Genomic DNA, 13,556 nt, shown 5'->3' with positions numbered 1-13,556 from the left:
TTGTAATTTATTGCCCAGATGTTGCATTCTGTACTTAATTTTGCACTTATGGTACGTATGTTTATTTTTTTCCTTTGGAGACGCAGGCCAATACTTTCGTGGGCGCCTTGAACTTGCTATTACGCACTTTCATGGGAGTCGCACGCACGACGTGTGCGTAAGCACGTGCGGATATTCACTAATCTCCCGCACATGTGCTTGAGGCAATGCATATACGCACGCTATGAGGCTGTCGTGCGAGTTAATATTAGGAAGGCAGAACTACTGCCACAGGGGACAGAAAGTTACAACACGTGAGAATACAAGTAGCCGCCTGGTTGCAGTAGTCTCTTAGCTTGGGCGCAATAAGTGATAGTTCCGAAGCTGTGCATGCTACCTTTAAAATAAGTTTTATGCCCCGTAGCGCTATTTCGGATCCACGATGAGTACTATATACAAAGCCCGTAAGACCGCTGTGATGACAGTATGTTGCTGCTCTCAAGTATAACCCGTTCGCCCTCCACGAGCTGTGTCAGTGTCACCATGGGAATAAAAATTTTCGACAAAACAACGCACAACTAAGATCCCTCGTTTCCGGTAGCCTTAGGTACCTTAAACCCTCGGTGTGGTCTTCAGTAATCCTTTTGGCATCCATGCGCTTGAACCCAGTCACTTGACATCACGTGAAAGGTCCTGTAAAGCTTTCGGATGATACTAATCCAATGGTGGCAGCCATCATCTGCAGGAGCCTCGCAATGGGCACATTTTACGTTTTTCGAAACTTCCACAACGTTCTTTTACCAATGAAAAGAATGTGACTTTCACACTGCCTGGGGGACTGGTGGCAACCTGAAACAAAAGCTACGATGTTACCACAGGATAAAGATCTTTACGAAGCGCTTCGTTTCTTCTCACTACTTTGCCGGTATGTTCGAGAACCGGGGCTTCTCGTCAAGGGCGCACAGGCAACCCATGTACTCTCCCACGGTTTGAATGAGCCTGACGGAATTGGGAGACCACTGGGTAAACGTAAAGTGATGCTCTGGGGACACTACAACAAGCTCACGCAGTGTGGTCATTCATTTCTCCGTCAGCGGGACACCTGTAGCAAAGAAGAGGTTGAAGGTCGCGTGCTCGTAGGTGGGGCGCACAAGACCGCAGCCTCGTGGACCCTGCCTGACAAAAAAAAATCGCTGCGCGTCTCTCGCGTAAAAATAAAAGATTGTCTCACTTGGCGTCTAAACTAGAGGCACGACGCCACCTTTTCAAAAATAATGAAGGAAATCGAAGATGGCATTTTTGAGAAAATTGAGATGCAACATTGGCAATTTTCGCCTACCACGTGCGGTTCTCAAGCTAATAACACAGAAAGCACTGGACTGAGAAAAATGAGCTTTATACGACACGAAAGACCTTTCAATGTCCTATCGAATGGCAGTAAGCTTGATATCCTCAGACGTTCCGTCATGAAGCAAATTGGTAACAAATTTTGGCCTTTTTGAACGCTAACGCCAAGTTTGGCATTTTTTAACAGAAAATCTGTGGCCCTGAGAGTTCTGTGGGTGGCTGTCGACAGTTTCTATGGTGCACCCTATAATCACAAAAAACTTCCAGTTCCTAGGCATAAAATCAGCGGTGCTAGATCTAGTCAAAGTCGGTCCAGAAGAAAGCGCGCTCAAGCAGCTTCAGACTATCCTCCTCTTCCTCGCGGAAACTACCCCACGCACGAGCGTCGCACGTGGTGCGATTTGATTCGTTTGAGCTGTTCTCTAACATATATTTTTTTCTGGGCGAATTAAAAAATACGACTTTCATCCGTTGTTCGATTTAAAATGAAACTACCCAGCGGTGGTTGCCGCGTCACATGGGCATGGAAGAGTCCCGCCGCCTGCGTACCAGTTTCAAGTCGCACGCAGCTGCAGCAGCGGAGACGATACACGGTATACTGCGTCTCTGTGCAGAGGCTAATAGCGGCATTGTAGGCCGTCCTAGGGAGTGTACGCACGGAAGAAGATGCTGCGTTCTACAATCGATAGGGCGAACCCTGTACGTAGCGACAGGCGACCTCAAAGAAACAACTCTGTCGCTCTCTTTGATTTGACGCCGCTGTAACTTACATCATATCTGCCAGTTTTTTAAGTGTTTGTATCTCGCTAACTACGACGCGTAGAAAGTTATTTATTGAATACTCTGGCGCGCAGTACAATGTATGCATGATACTAATCAACCACATCCATCGCATCCCCTTTAAGACGACGTACGCTGGCGCGGGCACACTCAGTGTAGAACGCTGAGTAAAGGTCGAATACACAAAACCGCATCGTGTGAAGAGTTGACATGGCCAGAATAAAACCGAAGAAACGACTTTGTGGCCCCCTCGAACGTTTAGTAAATTTCACCTCCCTTCCATTGGTTCTCAACATTGAAATGCTATTCGAACTGAAAGAACATTACGCAAAGAAGCCAAGCATTGATATTGCATCGTGCAAGCCCGGAAAAAGTCTCAATCGTTCGATGGGGCAATTGGGAAGAAAGAGTGCAATTGAAGCGGGGAAATCCACAATCCTGTTCCGCTCTACTTCGTCCAGCAGTCAGGAAGCCGCCAATTAAGGCTCGGCGACATCAAACTCGGCTTCTGTACGGTTTCTCTACTTCAATAGCGAAGGAAGGTCTGCCCAACGAGCCGTGGCGAGGGCTCTTACTTTTTTGACCAATTACCCCCTGGGTTTGTCGCGTGGTGTTGGTGTCAGGCGGAGCGGTTCACGGCTCAAGAGCTCCCCACTGAAAGCAAATTATGTTAAGTAGAGATTGTTGTAGTGATACACGCGATAGAGGAAGCAGTGTTATGCTCTCGTGCATTAGTAATCAGTGTGTGATGCAAGTTTTTCGATCGATTCCTCATTACGACGACGAGTGAAGGTGGTCAAGTAATTTTAACGAAGCGGGTAGTTATTGAAGGAAGAAAAAAGCGCCGCTCGCCGATGCAAAAGAAAGAAAGTAAGAAAAAAAAAGAGAGAGAGAGAGAATATGGGCTCGAGCGAGAGCATTCTCTTTTAGGTGTTCTACACGCCTCAGTGCAGATGCATGTTGCTGGTATAGACGAGAAGACGCACGCTAATTACCTCTTTCTGTATTCTAATGTAGTTGTATGGACAGCTGACACAATATTACTTTACTAATTGCCAACCTTTGTTTCACACGCTTCTTTCCCCTTCTCTTTACCGTGCAATTTACTAAGACTCTCAGTTGCCCATCGATTCAGATGGCTACGAAAACATGTGTTCTAGAAAGCTCAACGTCAGCAAATGAAGGCCACGGTAGTTTGTCGTCTTCATCGTTGGGTGCTTCTTTCGCGGTTTCTTTGTTACACAACGGTTATGCTGAAGATGGCTTCTGCCATCTTCAGATGCTACATTGAGCTTCATTGAGCTTCCAGCGTCCAGCATCTTTCTCTGTAAGTTCCGCAATGATGTACATGAAAGTCTTATAGCTGCGCCTAACCTCAGAACAACATGGCTCTTCTTTTTTTTTTTTTTTTTTTGCCCCAGATAGCGAACTTCTCATACATGACACATTGAAGGAAATCTGGTAAACGTAATTTCTGCACTCATATTTATGCACAGGAAGTGCAATTTTATTGCGATAGCATTGTTGAGCTACTTCCTCGAAAATTTCTGTGGTCTGCGCCGAAAGCTCAGTTCGGACGATAGCTGGCACCACGAGAATCGTTGGCGCATGTGCGTTCATGGCAGACTGCCAAGGCGGGAGAGCAACGTCTTGCTTCGTCGTGGCGTGGGCCAGCCGCAGTCTTGGGAAAAGTTACGTGAAAAAGTAACTGAATTAGAGTTACAGTTACTACACGAATAAAGTAACTGATTTAGAGGTACAGTTACCCTGCACAAATGGTAACTAGTTAAGTTACAGTCCAACTAACTCAGTTATTTCAGTTAATTTCCAAAATGGCAAACACAAGCACTCCAGTTCAAAACCTTTGTTCTAAATTATTCGCTAATGCAATGTGAAAGTTCTACTTGTGCAGGTTCCACTTGAACAAGAACTGCTGGTCGAAGTCTGTCTGTGTAAGACTGCCCCACTTTATTCCAAAGCATCCCTTCGAATGCTAAACTGAGCTCAACTGGGCCACTAGACGGCACCAAGGAGCGCTGACCACAGAACTGTTTTCTTGTGATCAAACTAACGGTAACGTTTTACGTTTTAGTAGCACAAAAATTTACTTTATCGTGAGCCCTTCACTTTTCCGGCAGATTACTTTTTATCTTTCCTTTTTCTTACAGCGCCCCCCAGGAGGACCTGTGCTCGCACTAGAGTAATACTATTGTATACTAATTCGACGTGCTTTACAGAATCGGTACGCTTGAGCGTATAGAGTTCATAATGAACCTCGAAGTCAATTGGAATCGTGGCGTTGCCGGTGGCAAACACCGCGAACGAATGATACACACGCTTTTTGTTGTTGTTGTTGTTGCCGTGTATTTCGAGAGCCATTGATTCTAATGATATGAAGCATTCGCATGAAATCTGTGGGGATGATGACGGGTCTATAGATGGATTTACTGTAACCCGTAGACAAAGGCCGCCAACATGGGAATACCGATGATAACCGCTTGTTCATGTCGGCAGGCCAACGCCAAGACGAACCAAGACCCGCTCTCCCGCCTTGGCAGTCTCGTTTGCAAAATGTAATATAGCGTAGCATTCCAATGCGCGCAGCTGCCTTGTGATAACCTCACCTAGCAGACACGCCCGGTGCTATGCTTTACTACGCACTCCTAGACGCCAGCGAACTGTATACGGGGACAGGGGAAGAGTCAAATTCGTCCGCGCCCACGGTTCCCGCGGTGCCATCCATCGTACGAGCTGAGTTTTCGGCGCAGGGACACAGGAGAGATTTCTCAGGAGCTATGGCAATAATGCTATCGCACTAAAAAACTTCAGCAGTCGCATTGCGTCCACGCGTCCCGCTTAGGAAGCATCATTTATGGCCCCCTAAAATGATATGCAAGCGAAAGCTGGTCGGTTGGCATGTTGTGCGACCTACACTCATTGAGCGACCAACTGCGGGCTCGCTCATCCTTCGCTTTCACTTTACTTAAAGGAACTATAGAATCCGGAAACGTGTGTATGAGACCCATACCATAATGTTCGGCATCATTTCACCAGTCTACTTGGCAAAATTTCTCTTTCGAGAACACCTTGCGCACTGAGTAAACGAATTTTAAACATTCCCGCCACCTCTGAAGCTAAGGAAGCCCAGCGATAGTAACATCATGATGACGTAACGCAGCCGCACGAATGGGAAGGCTGCGCAGAAGACAGTCTCCGAGCTAGTCTGCTTCGCGTTTGAGTCGCCATCTACCTCGCGAAAAGTCATCGATAAATACGCCGACTTCCGCTTGTGATTGCGAGATCTGACGCGATCATGTCGCGTGAAACACGGTGTTACATTCCTGGGTGTACGAACACTTCCAGCGCTAACCCAGAAGTGACATTCCACAAGCCGAAGGACAGTGACATGAAACGAAAAAACGAAACGGAGGCAGTAGTCGCCAGCAGACATCCTGACGTACAAGGAGTGTCCCGGACATCACATGTGTCCCGGGTTTGTTCTTCACACTTTGCGGAGGATGCGTACAAGGAAAAGGATGGTCTACAAATGTGACTTGCAGTTCCGAAACGAAAGCTGCTGAAGGCTGACGCCGTGCCCACAATATTTCCGTACCCAACTCGGCGGCGGTCTGCTGAGGTGGGTCACAGTTCTCGTATATGTCAAATGGGACCCCGCAAAAGGACATAATAATTGATTGGATCTAGCCCTGAAAAGCGTGCCTGGAACGAAGTTTACACGCTTTTCTCGGCATTGGCACAGCCGGCGATGTTCGATCCCTAAAACTAAGCAATATGGGTTTTGCAAGGGAAACCCGTGAGCTGAGATTGCCATCCTCGTAATGCTTGCTGGAAATATCGCTTACCGATGCGATGGATTATTATCAGACCATATATATTATGAAGGGTACATTACTTATATATGCACGTTGTCATTTAGCCGCGCGTCATATACGAACGGTGCTTTGTCCTTTGTGGGCTCCCATTGAGAGCAAATTTGCGTCATAGGTATGCATGCTGGGCGCGTGAGGTTTCATTTTCCCTACTGGATTAATGCATGCTGGAAATACAGGTTGGAAATACAGAAATACAGGAAATGCAATCCAGAAGATGTGGGTTCGAGTCCTACAGCTGGCTAACCTTTTCAGTGACTTTCATCTTTCACTAAACACGGTACGCAAAATATTGGTTCTTCCAAGTTGCACCCAACCTGCTTGCTGCTGATGACTTAACTCTATTCTGGATTTTACATGTAGGTTCCAGAAGGGAAAGTAGGTCATGTCCACACCGGCTGAGGACTACGGACAACTGGCCATTTTGCCATATGACATCACAAACGGCCCTTTTCAGGGACATCCAATGCTTTACACAAAGACAAGCGTTGCTTGTAGATTAACCCACCTCATATGACATTGCATATTAATTCCCAAACCCATTTTGATAACTGCATAACTAAAATCATTAAAGGGACTATCGCATTCATGTGTGTATGTTAGTCGTCGCTTAACAGTCAACTTGGCCAAAATTCACGTCCATAAACAGCTGAAGACAAATTTGTCACTCTCAGCAGCTATGAGCCGTGTGTGTGTGACGTTTGCTCCAATTTTCAGAGGAGGAATTTTGAAATACTCGAATATCCGTCATCCGCTCTTGCACACGCTTTATCAGAAACTGCACAAAAAAGGGCCACAAATTCGCGTATTATGTTAAGGCGGGGTCCCATAGCCTCGATTTGAGCAGCAGCAGCAGCAGAGCAACAGCAGCGGAACAGCAGAGCTGCAGCGACACGAGCAGTCCCATAGCTCTGGGCGAGAGCAGCAGCGCTGCCGAGCTGCAGAAATTCCCTGCTGCTCCCGTATCCGAATTTTTGGTTGCTCTGCAGCCTGAGCAGCCGGTCTCGCAGGCCAATCAGGAGGTTGGTTGGTATTGCTTTCGTTCGACGGTGTTTAAGCGGAGAGTGACGGCAGTAGGTTTGTGTCTAGTTGTTCTGTGATTTGTTTCTGAAGACCTGGACACGCTTGTGATTGCCAGTAGTTTGAAGCGAGTGTTCAATCATCGGGACTGCGTGAAGTGCGCTTTCAGGACATAATTCAGTTAATAAAGTTCAATAAAGTGTTCGACCGAACCTACGTGATACATATGTTGTGTACCAGAGTTGTAGCTAATGTTCGCTTGTTTTCTGGAAGGTACTTCCAAACCCGTGACCTGGTAACGTACAAGCAAATTACGTTCACGTCCATGTTGTGTGAAAACCATACCGACCACATTTCTTGTGAGGGTCGACGACTTGCGAACTAGGTTGTTGTAAATGAAACTGACGCTTGAAAAGGGTTCGATAGGAGATAGACAATGTTCAGGCGACAAAAAGGTTCGGTAGAGAACCCGTTACCTTATGAAAAGAGGCAAACTAGTGATGACTAGCAGAAGAGGCCTTCGTTTTTGTTAGACAGCTTTATTTCACTATCAACAACGTACGCATTTGACAGTCACAATAAATCAAAATATCGAATCCTAGTAACGAGGCGATATTAATACGACAAAATCCTGTAGAAGAGTCTCCAACCTCAGCAGATGCTGCACATCAGTGCGAAAGGACGAACCTACGTTGAATGTCACGAGACTTCTACACATCAACGAAGAGTCAATTAGGTAATATGAGGCTCAGACCACCACCACAATCATTTCACAGTCCACTTGTGAGCTAGAGATCAATAATATGTCCCACTCATATCAGCCTTTCACCTAGAATGGTATTCCTACGTGTATGTATTAAAAGGCTTAGCTACTGCGTACGCCTTCGCAATGTTCGAAACGTAAACAATGCCGTAGTTGCCAACACGTTTTGGACCTCCTACGCCGCTGCTGCCGCTAATGCAAAACGAAGCTATGGGACGTCTCTAGCAGCAGAGCAGCCGCAGCAGAAACCTACTCTGCTGCCATGTTGCCGTGTTGCTGCTGCCGAACCGCTGCTGCTTTGCTGCTGCTGCTCGCATAAAGCTACGGGACCCGGCCCTTAGACGTGATTGTCTGTGAGCAACGTAGAAAAAATGTCACTGCAGTGGCACAATCAATTGGGACGGATGCGGCAGCCCCTTTAAGCAGTACCTATTGCACGAAAAGAAGTCTTATGGATATGCTGAATTGCAAAACTATATTTTATTGTAACCAAGTTAACATTTTTTTCTTTCCAGCGCATGGGCAGTTCCGAGAAGACAGCAGTCTGGAATCTACTGAAATTGTGAACAACAGTATCATCACCATCTGTGCATAGATATTAAATACCACTGTAGCTTTTTTTATGCAAAAGAACTATTAAAACGAAAAACACGAAATAATTTATATTCGTGCTATCCTGGACATTTTTGTATGTGTGGTGCATGTACTGCTTTCGACACTGGCAGCTTGTGGCTCTCGATTTTGACCACACTGGACAAAAGGTACATTATCTTTTTATAAGCATTAGCTTAATGAGTTAGATGTTTTGAAAGAAGGAAGAGAGATATGTGGCTTTGAAGCCTTACTGTGTGATAAATGTACAGGAATGTACACTCACAGCAATATTATCAGGTCGACACCAGCTAGCTTGCCTACTCCTTTTATGTTCACTGAAGTATACACGCTTGTTAATATGAAGGTCCGGTATCAACCATGAAAGTATAACCATGAAAAGGGAATCAGCCATGCAGATGTATATGTACATTGAAAACATACCATTCTTAAGAAAGAAACCATTGGTATGAAGGCGACGGGTGCTCCCTTCGAATCGCCCGCACAGCGCATCCTGGAATTTGTCGCCTATTTCTAGGTAGCCCCAGCCCCAACTGGCAAATATAGAACAGGCTGTGAATCTCGGACACTATGTGAAGATAAAACCAGTCAATTTCAGAGACACTGCAGCAAAAAAGGATGACCAACTCACATACATAAAAGGTATCACATGTACAGTGACCAAAAGACAATTGCAAATATCCTAGTGTATTCCAACATATCTATAGAAGATTGCATTAGAAGGTTGCGTTAGAAGGTTACATTAAAAGATTAAACTCACACTTACCGGTTAAAATACAGCTGTTGTTGTCGTTCCCGCCGCGCCTATAGGAAACGATATGCCTGTTGTCTGTCGGATCCAACAGCCGCAGCCGATAGTCGTAGCGGCAGTACTGGCGTGCATTCACCGCCAGCAATTCCCTCCGCAGACAGAAGTCGGGGAACAGACGGTGCTCGGTGATGCACTGCACGCCAGCACTGTCACACAGAGCTGCAACCTGGCTCACTGAGGTGCAGCACAAGTATTCGTCGGGTTGCTCCGGACTGCAGAGGCCACACAGGCACCTGTCGTTTTTCAAGTACCAGTCCGACAATCGGTTGAAAGCGTAATTGCAGTTGGTGAGATGCGTACGATGTGATAATCTGACTTACTCAAAGTCCTCGTTTTGCGTGTCTTCGCGAACAACTGCATCTCTGTTGACCGCAGGATGAAGCGGAAGTGGGTCCGTTGAATACGGATCATCGTCTGACACCACGTCATCCCAGCTGTCCTCACTGAATTCATCCAGCAGCGACGAGGAAAAACTTTCGCTTTCGACGTCCGGCATGATCACAGCTAGGCTCTACGCGATTTCCCAGGCAGACGACCTCCCGACAGTCGCTCCCTGATTGGTGCGGCTGCGTGACGTTTGCGGAGAGGGAATACCAGAAAACCCTCAACGTCCGTCGTCTGCTAAGGCTATGTTTTCCATCAAACTGCACAGAAACTACACTTCTTCGTGTCGGACTTTTTGTGTAATTGTTGGCGATGAACGACGAGTGAAACGGCGCTATAGTTTCGGAATCCACCGGGACGGATGCGATAGTCCCTTTAAGGTACTCTCTGCGGCTAAAAGCGTTTTTCTATCCCAGAGCGCGTTATCCTCTCTAGCATTAGATATAACTCATTGCATGTCTGCTCCTACGTTTGACAGATGTTTGCAAATCATTATGCGCAATTTAAAACTATCCCCGCATTTTCTTAGCAGTTCAACAATTGCTATCGCTTTACCCTTCGTTGCATCTGGAGGGAGACCGCTAATTTTTAGGTCGGTAGCTGAACCGCTAAGTGCAAACGCATTGTAAAGTACTCCTGGAGTAGATATATGACGGGACTTTTCGCATTAAAACAACTGTAGATGCATGACTTCGGTAGGGAACCTCATTCCTAATGCCGGCAACCGTACCAGCATTTCTAAACGCTTTTTCAATATGAACACAGCGACAATGATAGACTTATTTTTTTAACCACGTCACTCGTAATAGCATGTAAAAAAACATATCCAAGTTCAAGTGTTGCTGAACAAGGGCTTCCAATTTTCTCCAACGGTTGTTTCAAAGCTTTATCTTTAGGGTTCGTGACTACACAAGCTGGACCACGTCTACGAAGACAGCGGCAGTGACAAAGCTCACTGCTTTGTACGTGAAACCAGGGGTGGGTAGCGGGCAGCAAACCAAGATTCGTGAACGCTGCAGCAGATGGCGTTCATCCGTGTATCCTTCTCTTGAAAAAAAAAAAAATTTTCTTTTACCAATCAATCAACGAAGCATCCATAGAGAAAACAAATTTGTGTAGCGCGAGTTTCTGCGAACGTGGGGCACTAGACCCGCAAACACTAGACACCAATAATTTTCTGAATAGTCCAAAATCTGTTAACATCGCTGCTCGTTCCACAGGTCGTCATCAGCACCACCATCATCATCATACTATTTTTGTCAAACATATACGTACTTATCTACTTCTACACACGATCATGCTTTCCGTATGCCACGAAGCACCTGTCGTCAAGACGCTGCATTAATTCGTCGGATGCGACCCAATGTGGCTTTCATAACACAGTGGCGTTACCGCTTGCGACAAGTTCACTCTCCTAGATGCCGTCACTACGGTGATGTCGAAGATCTAGAGCACATACTTCTCCATTGGTCGCACTACTAACCCTTCAGAAACCACACTTTCAGTGTCCCTACGTCAGCTGGACTCTCGCCCTCTCACTATGTCAAAATTGCTTGGTCGTAGCCAAGTCCTGCCCACCAACGCTCCGCCCTAAGAGCACTTCCAAACTTTTTGGACACCGTGACGCCACTCATTATTCTATTCCACCACATTACCGCCAGGAATGGAGTAGAGTATCGCCCACTGGCGATGAAATTCCCCAATCATACTCATTAAAATAAAGTTGTTGCTGTTCATCTGGAGCAGACAGCTACTCCGTTGTCAGACTCAGCATCTCCGTATTTTTCATCCTACTCCTCATTTAACAGAACCAAGATTTCTCCCTCGCATGCGCGGTGTTCTAATTGTCAAATATTACAGGGACAGCGTCTCACTAAACAGCATTGCATGCGCGCTTTTCAGTTCATTGTAATCAAATCATGAGTAACGACATACAGGGTGTTTTTTTTTAGAGAGACAGATTTTTCATAAAAAGCTATAAGGGCTAGAGACATGATGTTTTCATCTCTGGGCCGGCGGACGTTCTTGGCCATATGTTGCTCAACCGTCAAATGGATAACTGCCTAAAAATCGTTAATTAACTTTTTAATTATAAAAGTTGTTCCAATGACAACATCTGTTTCTTTCGGTGGCCTGATATCGTAGCCGTTTTCAGAACAATAATCCGTTCGATAGATCGTCCGCAAAAAATTCGTGAAGGAACACCATTTTTTCCATTATTTTGTTCATAGCGCATCTTCGGAGACACGTCTTTCCTTCACCTCCAGTGTGGGAGGGTGACGGAGCCTCATGCGTCGAAGATGCCGCCAGAGTGCCGCCTCATGAGTCGAAGATGAGCTTTAACTTGAGGAAACAAAACAGAAACACGTGTATCGGGTGACGCTATCGGAACTGTCCTTATCTTGGGTTGCACTTTGTGTTTTCTTTTAGGGTGCGGTTTTTTATTCTACCCGGGAAACCCCCGGGTTACGCACCACGTGACCCGAGTGAGATGTCACGTGACCTGTGGGTAGGTACCCCCGTTTAGAAATTTTCGCCCATTACGAGTTACGCCCGTCTCAGCGAACATGGCGGCAGATGCAGGCGACGTTTTTGACGAGGACATGATGCGGCACTTGTGCTGCTTGACGCATTTGACGAAGGGGAAGATGATGACGAAGGAAGAAAAAGGCATGCATCCAACGAAACAACAGACGTGCTAAAGCCACCGTAATATGATTGGAATCCGAAAGTTAAAAGACGCGGGACTCTCACTTGACATTGTGTGACGTCATAACCCTCTGCTACCCACCTGCTGAGCTGGGTCAGGGAGGGTAGGTACCCAGAGTAACCCTCGAGCGACGAGAGTTGAATTTTCCCTGGTAGGTTATGACGTCACTTCCGTCACCCTCGATTTTTCGCCCAGTAAGGGTTACCCCCGAGTTACCCGGGTAGAATAAAAATACGCACCCTTCATCTTTGTCCAGGATGCAAGAGCCGAAAGTGTGCTCTTTCACCCTCTCACATTGGGGGTGAAGACAAGACGGGTCTCCGAAGATGCGCAATGAACAAAAAAAAAAAAAAAACGGCGTTCCTTCGGGAATGTTTTGCGGACGATCTACCGAACGGATTTTTGTTCTGAAAACGGCTACGATATCAGGCCACCGAAAGGAACAAATGTTCTCCTTGGTACAACTTCGTAGTGTTTATAATTAAAAAGTTAATTAACGATTTTTAGGTAATTATTCATTTGACGGTTCAGTAACATATCACCAAGAACATCCGCCGGCCTAGAGATGATAGAAGTGAAAACAACATGTCTCAAGCCCTTATAGTTTTTTATGAAAAATATGTCTCGAAAAAAAAAAACCCTGTATATTTCACCCACACTCTAAGGAAAAAAAGAGTAAAACGGGGAGTAATTGCAGCTTCTTGTCCCCTATACTGCAATTACTCCCAATGTTAGTCCCATAACCCCAAATTTACTCCCCAGGACTGCAAACTCACTGAACTTCGCAAATGGTCTCCTGAATGCAGCAGTCAACGCAATGTGCTCTTCGTGAAATTGATGGAATAAGGCCCTATAACTTAGCTATCTTGGCGATTTCCCACTCACACAGAGGAAAAAATAGGGGTTCTTTCTTGTGGAATTGTGCCTTATGCATGTCGCAAGATTTTATATCACTCGACATATCACGGTTGACGGTTTCGTTCAAAGTGTTTCTATTCATGCGCATGAATTTTGTACCTCGGACTCTTAGAGCAGTGAGTGAAACGCGGTCCCCACTCTGTCACATTTATTTACTCCCGTGAGTTTACTCCTTAAAGAGACTAATTTTTGTGGCAATGCATTTAGTCCCGAAGAGGACTAAAATTGCTCTTTTTTTGCTTCTTCTTCTTCGTAGAGTGCACCGCAGCTTGGTTGCTGCGGTTGGTGTTGGGCTGTTTCCCTAAACTTTTTACTTCGTTTACTTCGTGAGCGCCAGCCATC

General features: G+C 46.0%; 1 protein-coding gene across 1 annotated transcript in view; it reads right to left on the bottom strand.

Annotated features, from left to right (window-relative positions):
- LOC135385811 (hemicentin-2-like) overlaps positions 1-13,556 on the bottom strand; it is a 384,675-nt gene that overhangs the window by 236,212 nt on the left and 134,907 nt on the right. The window lies entirely within an intron of this gene.

This window comes from Ornithodoros turicata, chromosome 2, assembly GCF_037126465.1.
Source record: "Ornithodoros turicata isolate Travis chromosome 2, ASM3712646v1, whole genome shotgun sequence".
In the NCBI taxonomy this organism is placed as follows: Eukaryota; Metazoa; Arthropoda; class Arachnida; order Ixodida; family Argasidae; genus Ornithodoros; species Ornithodoros turicata.
The sequence above is the reverse complement of the archived record's forward strand: the minus strand, read 5'-3'. Positions and strand labels throughout refer to the sequence as shown.